Here is a 20,308-nt window from a genome sequence, read left to right as displayed (position 1 = left end):
GGAATGTCTCGGGAGGAGGTCTATTCCTTCGTTGACCGTGAGAGCTTGTCATGGGCTAAGTTGGGACTCCCCTGCAGGGATTTGAACTTTCGAAAGCCGTGCCCGCGGTTATGGGCAGATGGGAATTTGTTAATGTCCGGTTGTAGATAACTTGAACCTTAACTTAATTAAAATGAATCAACTGTGTGAGTTTACCGTGATGGTCTCTTCTCGGCGGAGTCCGGGAAGTGAACACGGTGTTGGAGTAATGCTTGCCGCAGGTTGTTCTCTAGTTATCCGTTCGCGCTTTGCCTTCTCTTCTCGCTCTCTTTTGCGAACAGGTTAGCCACCATATATGCTAGTCGCTTGCTGCAGCTCCACATATTTACCTTGCCTTACCTATAAGCTTAAATAGTCTTGATCGCGAGGGTGCGAGATTGCTGAGTCCCTGTGGCTCACAGATTACTTCCAAACCAGATGCAGGGCCTGATGACTCCGTTCCAGATGACGCGCTTGAGCTCAAGTGGGAGTTCGACGAGGACTCACGCCGTTACTATGTGTCTTTCCCTGATGATCAGTAGTGGTGCCCAGTTGGGGCGATCGGGACCGTGTCGCATGTTGGGTTTGTCTTTTATTTTGGCGCCGTAGTCGGGCCATGAGTGTTGGTTGATGTAATGCTATTTATGTACTTTGATTGACGTGGCGAGTGTAAGCCAACTATGTATCTCCCCTTTTATTATCTATATTACATGGGATGTTGTGAAGATTGCCTAACTTGCGACATTGCTTTCAATGCGGTTATGCCTCTAAGTCGTGCCTCGACACGTGGGAGATATAGCCGCATCGAGGGTTACAAGTTGGTATCAGAGCCTTCCCCCGACCTTAGGAGCCCCATTGCTTGATTCGTTTTTAGCGACCGAGTTGTGTCTAGAAAAATGTTTTGAGTCATTTAGGAATTATTATATCGGAGAGTTTTAGGATTCTTTTTACTCCCCAGTCTCCTCATCGCTCTGGTAAGGCATCCTGATGTAGAGTTTTTACTCTTCTCTTCTCAAATTTCACTAAAAAAATTAGGATCACGCGGGTATCTTGGAATCATTCCGATGGTTTTGTGACGAGAACATTGTTCTTGGTGCCTCCTGTCTTTAGGGGTTGTGGCAGTGTCCCGGGGAGTTGAGCTCCAAGGTGTTGTCGTCACAATTTTATCGTTGCAGTTCTGGAATACCTGAGTTTAGTTCGCACATCGAAAATCTCTTTTATGTAGTTGTTGAGATGTTCTTACACCTCGACGCCACCCGGTGGCTTCGCGTTTCGAGCCTCGCTATGCGCGTACTCTTGACTTCCCGCAGCAATCCGTTGCAATCACCTGGTCGTAGGCCTTCTCGCGCGCGCTATTCGGGCAAAGACTAATATCCATTTCGTTGCCTGCCATGTCCTGTCTACACAATGGATCGGTGAGGGGCATGAGCGACACTGATCGACAAGCATGACTTGATACGATAGGCACTCGAATTCGCTGTTCTATAGCGTTGAGTCTTACACTGTTAGGCTGCCTGTCACTGGCAGCAGCCTCACACTGTTACGTTAGGCCGTCAAGAAACCATCTCCCCCGCCAGACGGTAATCCGAATCACGACATACACAAAAAAGCCCCACACTAGCTAGATGACGCGAATCGAAAATCTCTTTATTGCAGTTGTTGGTGAGATAACCTCGACGCCAGCCAGTACTGGGGCGGGAGTTCGGGAGTATCGCCATAACTTGTATAACGGATGCTTTTCGAAGGTTGAGGTAGATGGTTTCCGAAGTTTTTCTCGGTTATGTGTTGAAGGATGGATACAGCTGGATGTAGGATTTGCTAGATTTGGGTGAGATATTATGCTTCCCCTGTATCCCCAACACCTGATTGCATAACCGGAAAGGTTCGGGAGTTTCATAGGTGGGAATTCTTGTAGCTCTAGTTCTTCTTCCACGGATATTTGGTTTGAGATTGGGATTTCTTACCGAGTATTCGTTCTTGATCCGTACCTTGTTGATTTATTCCTCTACCTAAATTCTAAGTGGCTTCTCAATTTATGGATATGTGACCATTTCAAGTGGAATGCATTCGTTCATTTTGTTCGGATGTGAAGACTATATGTTGCAATTTCAACCCGTTTGATTCAGCTTCATTTTATCTGTCAATGTGCTAACGGTTGTCACCCTCTTCAGGATGGCTCCCGCTAAGAGCACCAATCAGAATCAGAATCAGGATCCGCCACCACCTCCACCTCCTCCGGAGGCATGGCAAGCTGTGATGGCCGCAACCAATGCAAACACAAGTTGATCATGCAAATTCTTCAAGAGCGCAATCAAGCGAACCAAGGCCAAGGCAACAATCAGAATCACTTTGCTACACTCAACCAGTTCCTTGCTAACCAGCCAAAGACCTTCAGCAATTGTGTTGAGGCAACTGATGCTGATGAGATTGGCTTGTGGACTGTGCAAGCATTTCGAGTGCAGTAACGTCAGGCCTGAGGACTTTGTCAAGTTCGCTTCCTTCCAACTCAAAGACCAAGCTGCAGAATGGTTCCAGCAGTACAAAGATTCCAGAGGAGGCCGTGTGATTACCTGGGATGAATTCGTCAAGATTTCAAAGACTCATCATATTCCTCAGAGCGTGGTTGAAAGCAAGCGTGAGGAATTCCGCAATCTGAAGCAAGGTTCTTTGTCTGTCTATGACTACAACAAATTGTTCCAGAAGCTTGCCCACTTTGCCAAGAAGGACGTGCCTGATGAGAAGAGCATGATATACCAGTTCAGGGGTGGTCTCAGAGAAGATATCCAGCTCGCTCTTTCTCTTTGAGCCCTTGAGGTACGATGAGTTCTACAACATGGCATTGAATCAAGAGACTGCTCAACTGAGGTGTGATGCTTCCAAGAAGCGAGTCAAGATGCTACTCCTTCTTCCTCTACTCAAGTGGCCAAGCAGCAGAAGTATTGGCTTCCTCCTCCGTTCCGTCAGACGTATCAGAAGAGCAAAGGTGGCAGTGCATCTTCCCACCCACCCCACCCTGGCTTTCAGAACAAGACTTCGTCTCAAGATCCAGGATCGAGTGCTCCGTATCACCGTCCGCTTTCAGAGGTCACGTGCAACAAGTGCCAACAGAAGGGTCACTATGCCAACAAGTGCTTCAACCAGAGACGACTTCCTCCTCCTCCTCCTGTGAGATCGGCAAGTACAGCTGTGGTAAAGCATAACCCCAAGCACGCCAAGGTCAATTTGCTGAATGCAGCTCAGGCAGAGGACTCGCCAGATGTCATCATGGGTAACCTTCCTGTTAACGATATTCCAGGTAAAGTTCTTTTTGACACCGGTGCATCTCTTTCTTTTATTTCAACACCATTTGTTGCCAAGCATGATTTTGTGACCGAAAGGATTCCTGTCCTGTTGAAGATTGTGTCTCCGGGCAAGCAAATGACTTCTAACAATTGCGTCCCGGATGTCTCTATCACGGTTGGGCGATTACAAGTTCTTCTTCTCCGGTGGTTCTTGGTAACTCGGATATTGATCTTATTCTCGGAATGGATTGGCTTTCTAAGCACAAGGCGCATCTTGATTGTGCAGCCAGGCAGATTCAATTGACTCATTCGTCTGAGGATGTAATTGTCTTTGCCGCTCGTGATGATACCATCCGTCTGTTTTCTCTCAATGAGAAGGGTGAACTGGATGCCTATCTCGCAAATTCCAGTCGTTTGCGAATATCAAGACGTCTTTCCAGAAGAGCTTCCAGGAATGCCTCCGCACCGGCCAGTTGAATTCGTCATCGATCTTGAGCCTGCACGAACCGTGTGGCAAGCGTCCTTACAAGCTCGGACCTGAAGAGTTGAAGGAGCTGAAGAAGCAACTCGATATTCAAGAGAGAATGGGTCTCATCCGGCCTAGTTCTTCTCCGTGGGGTTGTGGTGTTCTTTTTGTGAAGAAGAAGGATGGAACGGACCGACTTTGTGTTGATTACCGTCCATTGAACAAGAAGACCATCAAGAACAAATACCCACTTCCCAACATCAACGAGCTGTTCAAACAACTCAAAGGTGCCCAAGTATTCTCCAAGCTTGATCTCCGTATGGGTTATCATCAGATTCGAATCCGTGAGCAAGATATTCCCAAGACAGGCTTTCAGGACAAGCTTTGGTTCATACGAATACACTGTCATGTCTTTTGGCCTCGTCAACGCTCCTCCGACTTTCTCTCGCATGATGAACTTCATCTTCAACGCCTACACCAATGACTTCGTTTTGGTCTATCTCGACGACATTCTGGTTTTCTCGAAGAACAAGGAAGATCATGCCAAGCACTTGCGTTTGGTACTCGATAAGCTCAGGGAACACAAGTTCTACGCCAAGTTCTCCAAGTGTCGAATTTTGCTCGATGAGGGTCTTTATCTTGGTCATATCATTCTCTGCCAAGGGCATTGCGGTGGATCCTGAGAAGGTGTCTGCGCAATTGTGTGAATTGGGAACCACCCTCAGAACGTGAAAGCAACTCTGCAAGCTTCCTCGGTCTCGCAAGCTACTGTCGAAGATTCGTTTTGAAAACTTTTCTAAGATCGCGAAAGCCTCTCTCAAAATCTTCTCTTAGAAGCATCTCAAGTACGTTTTGGTCTCCGGATGGTGACATTGCTTTCAACACTTTGAAAGAGAAATTGGTCACTGCTCCAGTTCTGACTCCTCCTGATGAATCCAAACCGTACGAGGTCTTTTGTGCGATGCCTCTCTCCAAGGTCTTGGCGCAGTGTTGATGCAAGAGAAGAAAGTTGTGGCTTATACCTCTCGCCAGTTGAAGCCCAATGAGAAGAACTACCCCACTCATGACCTCGAGTTGGCGGCAGTTGTGCATGCTCTTTTGACTTGGAGACATCTCTTATTGGGAAGAAAAGTGGACATTTTCACTAACCACAAGAGTCTCAAGTACATCTTCACTCAGCCTAATCTCAACCTCAGGCAAACTCGATGGGTCGAAATGATTCAAGAGTATAATCCGAGTATCGAGTATACTCCAGGCAAGGCCAATGTGATTGCTGACGCATTGAGCAGGAAGGCTTATTGCAACAGTCTGATTCTCAAGCCTTATCAACCCGAGCTTTGTGAAGCTTTCCGCAAACTTAATCTGCAAGTTGTTCCTCAAGGTTTCCTCGCCAACCTTCAAGTCTCTCCTACCTTGGAAGACCAGATTCGCCAAGCTCAGCTTCTTGATGCTATGGTGAAAAAGGTGAAGATTGGGATTGCCAAGAGTCAACCCAAGTACAAGTGCTACCGCCTTGATGACAAGGATACTCTCTTCTTCGAGGATCGTATTGTTGTGCCCAAAGGTGACCTTCGTAAAGTGATCATGAACGAGGCTCACAATTCTCTCCTCTCCATCCACCCTGGGAGCACGAAGATGTATCAGGACCTCAAGCAGGCTTATTGGTGGACTCGAATGAAGCGCGAGATTGCTCAGTTCGTGAATGAATGTGATGTCTGCAGAAGAGTGAAGGCAGAACACCAAAGGCCAGCTGTCTCCTCCAACCTCTTGCCATTCCAGAATTGAAGTTTGACCACATTGAGATGGACTTCGTGACGGGTTTTCCGAAGTCCAAGCATGGCAATGATGCTATATTCGTTGTCATCGACAAACTCACTAAAGTGGCTCACTTTCTGCCTATCAAAGAGTCAGTCACTGCAGCTTAATTGGCGAAGCTCTATACCTCTCGTATTGTCTCTCTGCATGGTATTCCACAAGTGATCTCTTCAGACCGTGGCAGCATCTTTACCTCCAAGTTTTGGGATTCTTTTCAGAAGGTCATGGGCACCAACATCTGCTTCAGCACAGCTTTCCATCCTCAAACTAGCGGTCAAGTCGAGCGTGTCAACCAGATTCTTGAAGATATGCTCAGGGCTTGTGTGATCTCCTTCGGCATGAAGTGGGAGGATTGTCTTCCATATGCTGAATTCTCCTACAACAACAGTTTTCAAGCAAGTTCGGGCAAGGCCCCATTTGAAATTCTGTATGGCAGGAAGTGCCGTACCCCTCTCAACTGGTCTGAAACCGGTGAACGTCAGCTTTTGGGAAATGACTTAATCACAGAGGCAGAGGAAATGTGCAAAGTCATTCGAGATAACCTCAAAGCAGCCCAATCCCGCCAGAAGAGCTACTATGATAGTAAGCACCGTGATCTGGCTTTCGAGATTGGAGATCATGTTTACCTCCGCGTCTCTCCTATGAAAGGTACTCGTCGCTCGGTATCAAAGGGAAGCTTGCCCCCAGATACGTGGGACCTTTCAAGATTGTCAGCAAGAGAGGCGACCTCGCCTATCAACTCGAGCTTCCTTCAAACTTTGCAAATGTTCATGATGTGTTCCATGTCTCTCAGCTTCAAAAGTGCTTCAAGACTCCTGACCGCACCGTCAACTTCGAGGACATTGAGCTCCAAGAAGATCTCTCTTATCGTGAGCACCCAGTTGCTATTCTTGAAGAGACTGAACGCAAGACTCGCAACAAGTCAATCAAATTTCTCAAAGTCAAGTGGTCACACCATTCCGACCGTGAAGCTACCTGGGAACGCGAGGATCACCTCTGTTCTGAGTACCCGACGTTCTTTCAGTCCTAGATCTCGGGACGAGATCCTTTCGTAGTGGTGGAGTGTTGTAACACCCCGGATGTAACTTTCCCAATTTGTACTCCAACTCTTGCCGTTTCCGGCGTTAAGTTATTTATTTTCTCAAGTTCGGGTCTTTGTCTCCGTGTGTTGTTATCATTGTCATGCATCTCATATCATGTCATCATGTGCATTGCATTTGCATACGTGTTCGTCTCAGGCATTTGAGCATTTTCCCCGTTGTCCGTTTTGCATTCCGGCGCTTCGTTCTCCTCCGGTGGTCATTTCTAGCTTTCTTTCGTGTGTGGGGATTAAACATTTCCGGATTGGACCGAGACTTACCAAGCGGCCTTGGTTTACTACCGGTAGACCGCCCGTCAAGTTTCGTATCATTTGGACTTCGTTTGATACTCCAACGGTTAACTGAGGGACCGAAAAGGCCTCGTGTGTGTTGCAGCCCAACACCCCTCCAATTTGGCCCAAAACCCACCTAACTCTGCTCCATCATCTAGAGCGTTCGATCACGATCGCGTGGCCGAAAACCGCACCTCATTTTGGACACTCACTCCTAGTCTCTCTACCTATCTATATATAAGACCTCGTCCCAGTAATTTCTCCTGATCTCTCCATCCCCTAAACCTAGCTTCCACTCTTCATCGCGCACCGCCCGGGACAATAGCGTGCCCACCGGAGCTGGACAACGGCTCCCTGAATATCCCTACTCTCTTCGCTGCCTCCGTCTCCGACTGTGTTCGCTGCGCGACACGCGATATCAGCCCGACAAAAGACACCCCAGTATGGATTTACTACCAGTCTGCCGACTACTCATGGAAAAGCGGCCTTGACGATGGCCGCAAGGCTCCTTTTTCTTGGCCTCCCTTCCCCGTCAAGCATCCCGCGCCGCGGGCTCGCAAGGCCGTGCGGGGCCCTCCTCGGCCCGAGCGCCGCCCGCCTGCCGCATCTCCGCGCCGCCCACTCCTTCGTCTTCTCCGGCCGTGGCACCCCAGCGCTGCCTCGCCTCCATTGCCGGAGGCCCGCGCCACCGCACCGCAGCGAGCCCCGCCGGCGACCACCTTGGCCTTTGGCGGTAGGAGCCGCGCCGCCACCGGCCTCCGCCCCGGCATCCTCGCTCCGGCACCGGCCTCCCTCACTCCGGCCGCCCTCGTCAACTCCGGCGAGCAATCCGACCATCCTCAAAGTCCGTGCCGCTGCTACAGTAACCGGATCTAGATCTGGAATTTGGATCGGTTGACCTTTTTGCCCAAAACCCTAATTATTTTGGCTATGTTCATCGCATCGTAACTTTGCATCCGTAGCTCCGTTTTGGGCATATAGCATATCAAAATGTTCGTCAGAGAGCACATCATTTCATCTCATTGCATCATTTTCATTTGAGTTCATCTTGATGCCCGAAATGCTGTTAGAAGAGTGCTATTTGAGATAATTGTCAGATCTGCTGCTCCAATTAGTATTTGTCATTTTTGCCATGATTATTGTGTGCATGATATGCCCCTGAGCTCTACATGAGTTTTTATGTTTTGCCATCTATCCAGAGGTGCAACCCATGTATTTTTGTGATGGTGTGTGGTGACTAGCACAAGCTTGCAAAGTGGTGCATTCGTTAATGCTGATTTCAGGGACTTAGCATTTCCACTAAGTCCTTGATCTGTTTATCTCAATATGCCATATGTTCATGTTGTTTCCTAGTGATCCGTGCCTCTTTTGAGGATGATCAGTAAGGATGTTTTGTTAATCTTGTAGTGCTCTATCCATCCATGTTTTTGCAATTATGGAGCACCCTAGCTTGAGTCAATCGAGCTCTACTTTTGCTATTTCGTGAATCTGGGCAGATTGTCTACTTGTTATATTCATGATTTTGCGAAGACCAGTCCTGTAGTTGTCTGTATGCTCAATTGTCAGTCTTGCATGTCGTGTATTTTACCCTTATATTGATAACCAATTGACAAGTCACTAGAGTTAATTTGTCATCTACATCATAGGAGGGACACCGAGGAGCTATTAAGTGATATGTCATAAGTGGTGATTGATTGAGACGTGGTCTCGCCGTAAGAGAATGTCATAACTGGACTTGGCATCAGATCTCAAATTAGAGCAACATCAGTAGCATCGAGCTCCGCAGCAACACAATCGATCCCTAACGTGAAGTATTTGATTGCCTGAATGCTCCAAGTTCTAGAGCTAAGTGCTAGTGACTTCTGCGTTAGTTGATTTTTATGCCCTAATTTCACCATTAGCTTGTAATGATTATTATCAGCTCTATGATCCCTTTCTCATGACGTCTACATGGTCACTAAGGGACTTTTGTATAATGCTGATCCTTGTTTATGAGCTCCATATCCATGAACTCATTACCTTATTCAGCATCGTATCAGCGTCAACGGTGTGAAAAAAGATATAATGCATAGATATTACACTTCTCCACAATGGTCGTAATTTTGGCTATATAGACTGCTGATCTCGTGAAAATCCAACCAGGTATCTCAATCTTCCACTACAGAATCGTGTATTATCCTCACCACAGCCTGACTACATCTGTTCGTCAAATGCATTTTTGCCATATTTTTGGATACCTGTATAATGGATGAATTGGCCGTAGCTCAGTTAGCTATTTTGTTAAGCATCATGAATGCATCCCTGCCATGTATTTTGATGCCATGTTTGGGTGCTGTATGCATGTTCATCTTGATTTGCATTTAGATGGCTACTTGCTGTAAATCGCAGACCGGTGTCATATTTGAAATTCGCTTGCCATTTCCAAACCGTAACTCCGATTCCGGCGTTCTTTATATCGTTTTCAAGCGATTTCATCTCATCTTTCCAGTGGCACACTTGGATTTCCAAGTTGAGGCCAGGTTCATGCATTCCTTGTCAAATCTTGCATATGCATCGCATATCGCATCCCGCATAGCATACCATCTTGCATCATGTTGTTTGAGTTTGCACGTGGTTGATTGTGTCCTTGTTGCTTGTTTGTCTTGTTTGGGTAGATCCAGGAGACGAGTTCGCTAACGAGGAGCCCGTTGAGTTTGCTTTCGAGGATCAGTCAACTCTGACAACTTTGCAGGCAAGATGATCATACCCTCGAAATCACTACTATCTTTGCTTTGCTAGATGCTCGCTCTTTTGCTATGCCTATGCTACGATGCCTACCACTTGCTTTCATGCCTCCCAAATTGCCATGTCAAACCTCTAACCCACCATGTCCTAGCAAACCGTTGATTGGCTATGTTACCGCTTTGCTCAGCCCCTCTTATAGCGTTGCTAGTTGCAGGTGAAGATTGGAGACCGTTCCTTGTTGGAACATTTATTCACTTGTTGGGATATCATTATATTATCTTGTTATCTTAATGCATCTATATACTTGGTAAAGGGTGGAAGGCTCGGCCTCTCCTAGTGTTTTGTTCCACTCTTGCCGCCCTAGTTTCCGTCATATCGGTGTTATGTTCCCGGATTTTGCGTTCCTTACGCGGTTGGGTTATAATGGGAACCCCTTGATAGTTCGCCTTGATTAAAGCTTTTCCAGCAATGCCCAACCTTGGTTTTACCATTGCCACCTAGCCTCTTTTTCCCTTGGGTTTCGAGGAGCCAAGGGTCATCTTTTTAACCCCCCCCCCCCGGGCCAGTGCTCCTCTGAGTGTTGGTCCAAACTAGAGCCCCTTGCAGCGCCACCTCGGGGAAACTCGAGGTTTGGTTTTAGTTGTACGGACTGCTCATCTGAGTGTGCCCTGAGAACGAGATATGTGCAGCTCCTATCGGGATTTGTCGGCACATTCGGGCGGTGTTGCTGGATTTGTTTTAGGGTGTTACATGTGGGCCCCTGGTGTTGATTCTTTTGCCAATATTTTTTATAAATTCCAAAAATATTCTCTATGATGTTTCAGGTCATTCCGAGAACTTTTATTTCTACACAAAAATAACACCATGGCAATTCTGCTGAAAACAACGTCAGCCCGGGTTAGTTCCATTCAAACCGTGCAAGTTAGAGTCCAAAACAAGGTCACAAGTGTTTGGAAAAGTAGATATGATGGAGACGTATCAACTCCCCCAAGCTTAAACCTTTGCTTGTCCTCAAGCAATTCAGTTGACAAACTGAAAGTGATAAAGAAAAACTTTTACAAACTCTGTTTGATCTTGTTGTTGTAAATATGTAAAGCCAGCATTCAAGTTTTCAGCAAAGATTATGAACTAACCATATTCACAACAACATTTAGGTCTCATGTTTACTCATATCAATGGCATAATCAACTAGTGAGCAATAATAGTAAATCTCGGATGACAACACTTTCTCAAAACAATCATAATATGATATAACAAGATGGTATCTCGCTAGCCCTTTCTGAGACCGCAAAACATAAATGCAGAGCACCTCTAAAGTTCAAGGACTGACTAAACATTGTAATTCATGGTAAAAGAGATCCAGTCATACTGAATGTAAACTAATAGTAATGCATGCAAATGGCAGTGGTGCTCTCCAACTGGTGCTTTTTAATAAGAGGATGATGACTCAACATAAAAGTAAATAGATAGGCCCTTCTCAGAGGGAAGCAGGGGTTTGTACAGGTGCCAGAGCTCGATTTTGAAATAGAGATAAATAATATTTTGAGTGGTATACTTTCATTGTCAACATAACAACCGAGAGATCTCGATATCTTCCATGCTACACACATTATAGGTGGTTCCCAAACAGAATGGTAAACTTTATACTCCCCCACCACCAACAAACATCAATCCATGGCTTGTCTGAAACAACGGGTGCCTCCAACTAACAACAATCCTGGGGGAGTTTTGTTTGCAATTATTTTAATTTAAGCATGGGACTGGGCATCCCGGTTACCAACCACTTTCTCGTGAATGAGGAGCGGAGTCCACTCCTCTTGAGAATAACCCACCTAGCATGGAAGATATAGACAGCCCTAGTTGATACATGAGCTATTCGAGCATACAAAACAGAATTTCATTTGAAGGTTTAGAGTTTGGCACATACAAATTTAATTGGAACGACGGGTAGATACCGCATATAGGAAGGTATGGTGGACTCATATGGAATAACTTTTGGGGTTTATGGAAGTGGATGCACAAGCAGTATTCCCGCTTAGTACAAGTGAAGGCTAGAAAGAGACTGGGAAGCGGCCAGCTAGAGAGAGACAACAGTCATCAACATGCATTAAAATTAATCAACACTGAGTGCAAGCATGAGTAGGATATAATTCACCATGAACATAAATATCGTGGAGGCTATGTTGATTTTGTTTCAACTACATGCGTGAACATGTGCCAAGTCAAGCCACTCAAATCGTTTAAAGGAGGATACCTCCCTATCATACCACATCACAACCATTTTAATAGCATGCTCGCATGCAAGGTAAACCATTATAAACTCCTAGCTAATTAAGAATGGCATGAGAAACTATAATCTCTAATTGTCATTGCAAACATGTTTCATTCATAATAGGATGAATCAGGAACGATGAACTAATCATATTTACAAAAACAAGATAGGTTGAGTTCATACCAGCTTTTCTCATTTCAATCAGTCCATCATATATCGTCATTATTGCCTTTCACTTGCACGACCGAACGGTGTGGATAATAATAATAGTGCACGTGCATTGGACAAAGTCGGAATCTGCAAGCATTCAATACAAGGGAGAAGACAAGGTAATATGGGCTCTCGGTTAAATCAACAATAGTGCATATGAGAGCCACTCAGCATTTTCTTCATGGTCTTCTCCTCTCGACCCCCAAAGAAAAGAAATGAAACAAAACTATTTACACGGGAAAGCTCCCAACAAGCAAAAGAAGAACGAGAAATATTTTTGGGTTTTCTTTTAATTACTACTACGGGCATGGGAAGTAAAGTAGCTAAAAGCTACAACTAATTTTTTTAGTTTTTATTAAGGTTTTTCAAACACACAAGAAGAAGGCTTAGAAAAGAATTAAGCTACCATGGATAGTACAATGAAACAATATGAGCACCAAAAATTCTCACGAGTGTGTGGAGATGAATGTAATGTCGGTGAGAAATACGTACTCCCCCAAGCTTAGGCTTTTGGCCTAAGTTGGTCTAGGGCCATGGCTCAAAGCTTCCCTCTCTGGTGTACGAAGGAGTGTCCTCTGGATGCCACAGGTTGGTGATCTCCTCTGGATCCCACTGATAAACAGACTATCAATAAGGATCAAGGGGTGGCTCGGGCTCGGGCTCTGGAGCTGGTGTCAAGCTCCAATATGCATGAACGGCCTCCGGCAAAACGAGGTACATGCCTGAAAATATGTTAAACAAAGAGGGTGCATGCAAGGTAATAATCTCACAGTAATTTTTATCAAATATCAATTTATATTTAAGCATCTTCTTCTTATCTTTAACAATGAAATCATGTGCTACCATACTCTTATAATCTGGAAAAATAGGGGGCAGCAACTTTTCCTATTTCTCATAATGCCTAATAGGTATCCTAAAGTGTGCAGCAAGGCGCGAAGCAAAGATGCCTCCGAAGATGGGACCCTTTGTTCGGTTCAGATTTAATCGTTTAGCAACAATAGCGCCTAAACTGAAAGTGGTATCACGTAACAAAGCATGGCGCAAAATAACAATATCAGGGGTGCTGAGATTTCCACTGTTCCCGTGACCAATCAAGCATCTACTAGCAAATATTGCAAAGTAACATAGAAAAAGAAAATGTATGCTAGTAATTCTTGCATCAGAAACTTTCCTCGTTTCCCCTACAGTAATTGTATCAATAAACCCCTCCACATCATTACGATGTGGTTCCTCTATGCTGCCTACAAAGGGGATCTTACAGACTCGGCAAAAATCATATAGTGACATCTCCTTAACCTCGTCATATAAATGGAATTCCACTGAAGGTGGTGATTTCTTAGCATGAAAGTAGAAATTTTGCATGAAAATATTAGTGAGGAGGAGATACTGTTCGCGCTGGTCGCGGAGGAAGTCGATGAGGCCTGCATTCTTAGCCAAATAATAAAAGTCCTCATAAATCCCGGTTGCTCTCAAGAACTCATCACAAGGCCATTTGCATGACCGAACCTCCATAGTGCGACGGAGATTATATTTGGGATTCTTATTCTCTTCACTTTGCTTATCCTTCGAGCTTCGGCTCGAAGAGCCCCTCAACAATCTTTTCATCATTTTCTTTCTCTGAAAAATTTCTAAAATTTTTAGTGACTCAAAATAAAAGTGAACCAAACTCAACAAGATTGATAACAACCACTCCTACAAGTGCCTAGAGGCTGTATCATGCATTAAAACTACTTTTGACCATATAAATTTGACATGCAAGCTCAAGGACAGGGTCACCTAAGCAGCAAAAATTTGCAATAAATAAAGCACTAGAACAAAAACTAATTGGACCATTGGAGGAGTCACATGCCGAAGAACAATCACCAAAGCAGTTTTTTGAATGGAGCTTTGAGCTAGGAGATCGAAAATGGCAGCAAGATGAGCTTGAACTCGGGTTTGAGCTGGTGGATGATTTTTTCTGGAGGAAGACGAAGTGTGTGGGTGCAAGAATAAGTGGAGGGGGCCCACGTGGGCTCCACGAGGCAGGTGGCGTGCCTAGGGGGTGGGCGCACCCTGGACCCTCGTAGTCAGGTGGTGGATTCCCCAGGTGTGTTCTCAGTGCCAAATATTCTTAAATATTCTAAAAAATCATATAAAATTTTCAAGACATTTGGAGAACTTTTATTTTCGGGGTATTTTTTATTGCAAGGATAATTCAAAAAATAGATAGAAATACTATTTTTTTTCTTTATTTAATCTAAATAACAGAAAGTAAAAGGAGGGTACAGAGAGTTTTGCTTTCTAACTTCATCCATATCATGCTCATCAAAAAGGAATCCATTAACAAGGTTGATCAAGTCTTGTTAACAAATTCTTTTCGAACAACATGAAACCGAAGAATTTTCGAATAACACTAAGTTACCTCAACAGGGATATTCACGTCCCCAACAATAAGAATATCATATTTCTTCTTGACAGTAGGAAGAGGAAATTCAAAACCACTAATAGTAAACGTTGAAGTTTTTCTAATAGAATTAATGCTGTGGACTTGAGGTTGTTTCCTCAGAAAGTGTACCGTATGCTCATTACCATTAACATGAAAAGTTACATTTGCTTTGTTGCAATAAATAATAGCCCCTGTAGTATTCAAAAAGGGTCTACCAAGAATAATAGACATACTATCGTCCTCGGGAATATCAAGAATAAAAAAGTCCATTAAAATAGTAACGTTTGCAACCACAATATGCACATCCTCACAAATACCGACAGGTATAGTAGTTGATTTATCAGCCATGTGCAAAGATATTTCTGTAGGTGTCAACTTATTCAAATCATGTCTACGATATAAAGAGAGAGGCATAACACTGACACCGGCTCCAAGATCACATAAAGTAGTTTTAACATAGTTTCTTTTAATGGAGCATGGTATAGTTGGTACTCCTGGATCTCCCAGTTTCTTTGGTATTCCACCCTTAAAAGTATAATTATCAAGCATTGAGGAAATTTCAGCTTCTTGTATCTTTCTTTTATTTGTGACAATATCTTTCATATACTTAGCATAAGGATTCATTTTAAGCATATCAGTCAAATGCATACGCAAAAAGATAGGTCTAATCATTTCAGCAAAGCGCTCAAAATCCTCATCATCCTTTTTCTTGGATGGTTTAGGAGGAAAAGGCATGGGTTTCTGAATCCATGGTTCTCTTTCTTTACCGTGCTTCCTAGAAACGAAGTCTCTCTTATCATAACGTTGATTCTTTGATTGTGGGTTATCAAGATCAACAACAAGTTCAATCTCTACATCATTGTTATTGCTAGGTTGAGCATCAGTATGAACATCATCATTAACATTATCACTAGGTTCATGTTCATTACCCGATTGTGTTTCAGCATCAGAAATAGAAATATCACTGGGATTCTCAGGTGTGTCAACAACAGGTTCACTAGAAGCATGCAAAGTCCTATCATTTTTCCTTTTCTTCTTCTTAGAAGAACTAGGTGCATCAACATTAGTTCTCTGAGAATCTTGCTCAATTCTCTTAGGGTGACCCTCAGGATACAAAGGTCCCTGTGTCATTTTACCCCCTCTAGTCACAACTCTAACAGCATTATCATTTTTCTTATTATCTAATTCACTGAGCAAATCATTCTGAGCTTTAAGCACTTGTTCTACTTGAGTGGTAACCATAGAAGCATGTTTACTAATAAGTTTAAGTTCACCTTTAACTCTAGACATATAATCACTCAAGTGTTCAATCATATACGCATTACGTTTCACTTGTCTACCAACATAAGCATTGAAGTTTTCTTGTTTAACAATAAAATTATCAAACTCATCCAAGCATTGGCTAGCAGGCTTATTACGAGGAATATCACCTTCATCAAATCTATAGAGAGAATGTACCTTTACTACCTGTGTCGGGTTATCAAGACCATGTATTTCTTCAATAGGTGGTAAATTCTTGACATCTTCAGCTTTAATACATTTTTCTTTCATAGATTTCTTTGCCTCTTGCATATCTTCGGGACTGAGAAATAGAATAACCCTTTTCTTCGGAGTTGTCTTAGGAGTTGGTCAGGAAGTGTCCAATCATTTTCATTACTCAACATATTATTCAATAGCAATTCATCTTGATCAACAGTTCTTTCCCTGAAAACACAACCAGCACAACTATCCAGGTGGTCTCTGGAAGCATCGGTTAGTCCATTATAAAAGATATCAAGTATTTCATTTTTCTTGAGAGGATGATCAGGCAAAGCATAAAGTAATCGGACAAGCCTCCCCCGAGCTTGTGGGAGACTATCTTCTTCAATTTGCACAAAATTATATATTTCCCTTAAGGCAGCTTGTTTCTTATGAGCGAGGAAATATTTAGCAGAGAAGTAATAAATCATATCCTGGGGACTACGCACACAACCAGGATCAAGAGAATTAAACCATGTTTTAGCATCACCCTCTAATGAGAATGGAAATAACTTAAGGATAAAGTAATAGTGAGTTTTCTCATCATTAGTGAACAGAGTGGCTATATCATTTAATTTAGTAAGATGTGCCACAACGGTTTTACATTCATAGCCATAAAAAGGATCATATTCAACCAAAGTAATTAACTCACGATCGACAAAGAAATCATAATCCTTATCGGCAATATAGATAGGTGAAGTAGCAAAAGCAAGGTCATGTTTCATTCTAGCATTCAAGGATTTATCTTTCAGCTTAGCTAACAATTTCTTAAGATCATATCTATCATTGCAAGCTAAAAAGTCTCTATCAGTTTCTTCATCCATAACATAACCCTCAGGCACAACAGGCAATTCATATCTAGGGGGAGAATCTTCATCATCACTTTAATCAATATTATTAGTTTCAATAATTTCATTCTCTCTAACCCTAGCAAGTTGTTCATCAAGAAATTCACCTAATGGCACAGTATTATCTAGCATAGAAGTAGTTTCATCATAAATCTCATGCAAAGCAGAACTGGCATCATCAATAACATGCGACATATCAGAATGAATAGCAGGTGTAGGTGTCACAAGTTTACTCATAACAGAAGGTGAATCAAGTGCATAGCTAGATGGCAGTTCCTTACCTCCCCTCGTAGTTGAGGGATAAATCTTGGTTCTTTCATCTTTCAAGTTCTTCATAGTGATCAACAGATATAAATCCCAAGTGACTCAAAGAATAGAGCTATGCTCCCCGGCAACGGCGCCAGAAAATAGTCTTGATAACCCACAAGTATAGGGGATCGCAACAGTTTTTGAGGGTAGAGTATTCAACCCAAATTTATTGATTCGACACAAGGGGAGCCAAAGAATATTCTCAAGTATTAACAGTTGAGTTGCCAATTCAACCGCACCTGAAAGACTTAATATCTGCAGCAAAGTATTTAGTAGCAAAGTAATATGGAAGTAGCGGTAATGGTGGCAAAAGTAACAGTAGCAGTATTTGTAGTGATTGTAACAATGGAAACGGAAAAGTAACTAAGCAAAGATCAATATGTGAAAAGCTCGTAGGCAATGGATCAATGATGGATAATTATGTCGGATGCGATTCCTCGTGCAACAGTTATAACATAGGGTGACACAGAACTAGCTCCAGTTCATCAATGTAATGTAGGCATGTATTCCGAATATAGTCATACGTGCTTATGGAAAAGGACTTGCATGACATGTTTTGTCCTACCCTCCCGTTGCAGTGGGGTCCTATCGGAAACTAAGGGATATTATGGCCTCCTTTTAATAGAGTACCGGAACAAAGCATTAACACTTAGTGAATACATGAACTCCTCAAACTACGGTCATCATCGGGAGTGGTCCCGATTATTGTCACTTCGGGGTTACCGGATCATAACACATAGTAGGTGACTATTGAATTGCAAAATAGGATCAAGAACTCACATATATTCATGAAAACATAATAGGTTCAAATCTGAAATCATGGCACTCGGGCCCTAGTGACAAGCATTAAGCATAGCAAAGCCATAGCAACATCAATCTCAGAACATAATGGATATATACTAGGGATCAAACTCTAACAAAACTAACTCGGTTACATGATAAATCTCATCCAACCCATCACTGTCCAGCAATCCTACGATGGAATTACTCACGCACGATGCTGAGCATCATGAAATTGGTGATGGAGGAAGGTTGATGATGATGATGGTGACAGATTCCCCTCTCCGGAGCCCCGAACGGACTCCAGATCAGCCCTCCCGAGAGTGATTAGGGCTTGGTGGCGGCTCCGTATCGTAAAATGCGATGAATCCTTGTCTCTAATTTTTTCTCCCCGAATGTGAATATATAGAGTTAGAGTTGAGGTCGGTGGAGGCTCAGGTGCCCACGAAACAGGGGGCGCACCCAGGGGGGTGGGCTCGCCCCCCACCCTCGTGGACAGGGTGTGGGCCGCTGGTGTTGATTCATTCGCTATTATTTTTTATAAATTCCAAAAATATTCTCCGTGAAGTTTCATGTCATTCCAGAACTTTTATTTCTGCACAAAAATAACACCATGGCAATTCTGCTGAAAACAGCGTCAGTCCGGGTTAATTCCATTCAAATCATGGAAGTTAGAGTCCAAAACAAGGTCAGAAGTGTTTGGATAAGTAGATACGATGGAGACATATCAGCTCACGTGAAGAAAGAGGTCGGTCGGCGTTTGTGGCGGCTCGCATGCAAAAAGAGGTCGGTCAGTGCATCGTGGCGGAGGGTAGCAACGCATGCAGGTAGGCTAGCTATGTGCATGCATAGTAGGCTAGTTGGACTTGTCATGCATGCATAACAGGCTTCTATCGGTGCGGTGCATGCATGGCCCAACATTCTAACCACGGCCCAATGGGCGAACAGCGACACCGTCCGACGCGACCCCACTCATCATGACCGGGCGACACAGTCAGCGCGGCCCAAGTAGTCGGAGTTAACGGTTAAAGCACTGACACGATGGCATCCACCGTTTGTGACCATTTCTGAGGGTTTCAGACAAGAGAGTGGGGAAAAGTGAGCAAATGTTAATAGTATGGGGATGAATGAGTATGGCAAAGGAGCCAGGGGCACAAATGTAAAAATCCCTTAGTTATTTGCTACAGCTTTCTTCATGTCAAGTATCAGTTCCTCAAACCATGAGATAATGCCACTCTTGGATACCAGAGGAATACTTTATGTGCTATCAAACATCACTTTGTAATTGGGTGATCATAAAGGTACTCTATAGGTATTTTCAAAGGTGTTTGTTGGGTTGCATGGATTGAGACTGGGATTTGTTGCTCCATGTGACGGAGAGATATCCCTAGGACCTTTTGGTAATATAACATCACAATAAGCTTTCAAGCATGTGACTAATGAGTTCAGTAATGGGATCTTGTATTACGAAACAAGTAAAGAGACTTGCCGGTAATGAGATTGAACTAGGTATGGAGATACCGACGATTGAATCTAGGGCAAGTAACATATCACCGGACAAAGGGAATTGCATACAGGATTGATAGAATCCTTGACATCATGGTTCAACTAATATGGGCATCCAGGTCCCGCTATTGGTTATTGACCGGAGAGGAGTCTTGGTCATGTCTACATGATTCTTGAACCCGTAGGGTCGCACACTTAACGTTCGGTAGCGCTAGGGTAGTATTGAGATATTAATAGTGGAAATTATGAAGGTTGTTTGGAGTCCTGGATGGGATCCGGAATGTTACGAGGAGCTCCGAGATAGTCCAAAGGTAAATATTTGTATATGGAAAGTTGTTATCGGGGTTCCAGAAAAGTTAGGTTTTTTCGGTATTGTACCGGGAAGCATCCAGAAGGTTACAGAGGACTCTGGAGGGTCCGGAAGTCCGTAAAGGGTTCCACCACATCCCATACAGTAGCATGGGCTGGAGGGGGCACCCTAGCCTTTTTGGGCCAGGTGCATCAGCCCCTACAAGGCCCATGCACCTAGGGAAGGGAAACCCTAATGGGGAGGCCCCTCCACTTGGCTAGGAGGGCACTCCTCCCCCTTGGCCGCTGCCCCCTTCCTTGGGAGGGGGATAGGGATATACCTCCCCTCCCTCACCCTTATATATAGTGGGAAGGCGCAGGGGGCATCCAACCCTTCTGCGCTTGCCCCGTTTTTCTCCTGTTACTCCTCCATGTTCAGTCAGCGTTCGGTGAAGCCGGAATTCCGTTGACACCAC

This window comes from Triticum urartu, chromosome 2, assembly GCF_003073215.2.
Source record: "Triticum urartu cultivar G1812 chromosome 2, Tu2.1, whole genome shotgun sequence".
In the NCBI taxonomy this organism is placed as follows: domain Eukaryota; kingdom Viridiplantae; phylum Streptophyta; class Magnoliopsida; order Poales; family Poaceae; genus Triticum; species Triticum urartu.
Note: the sequence above shows the minus strand (reverse complement) of the source record.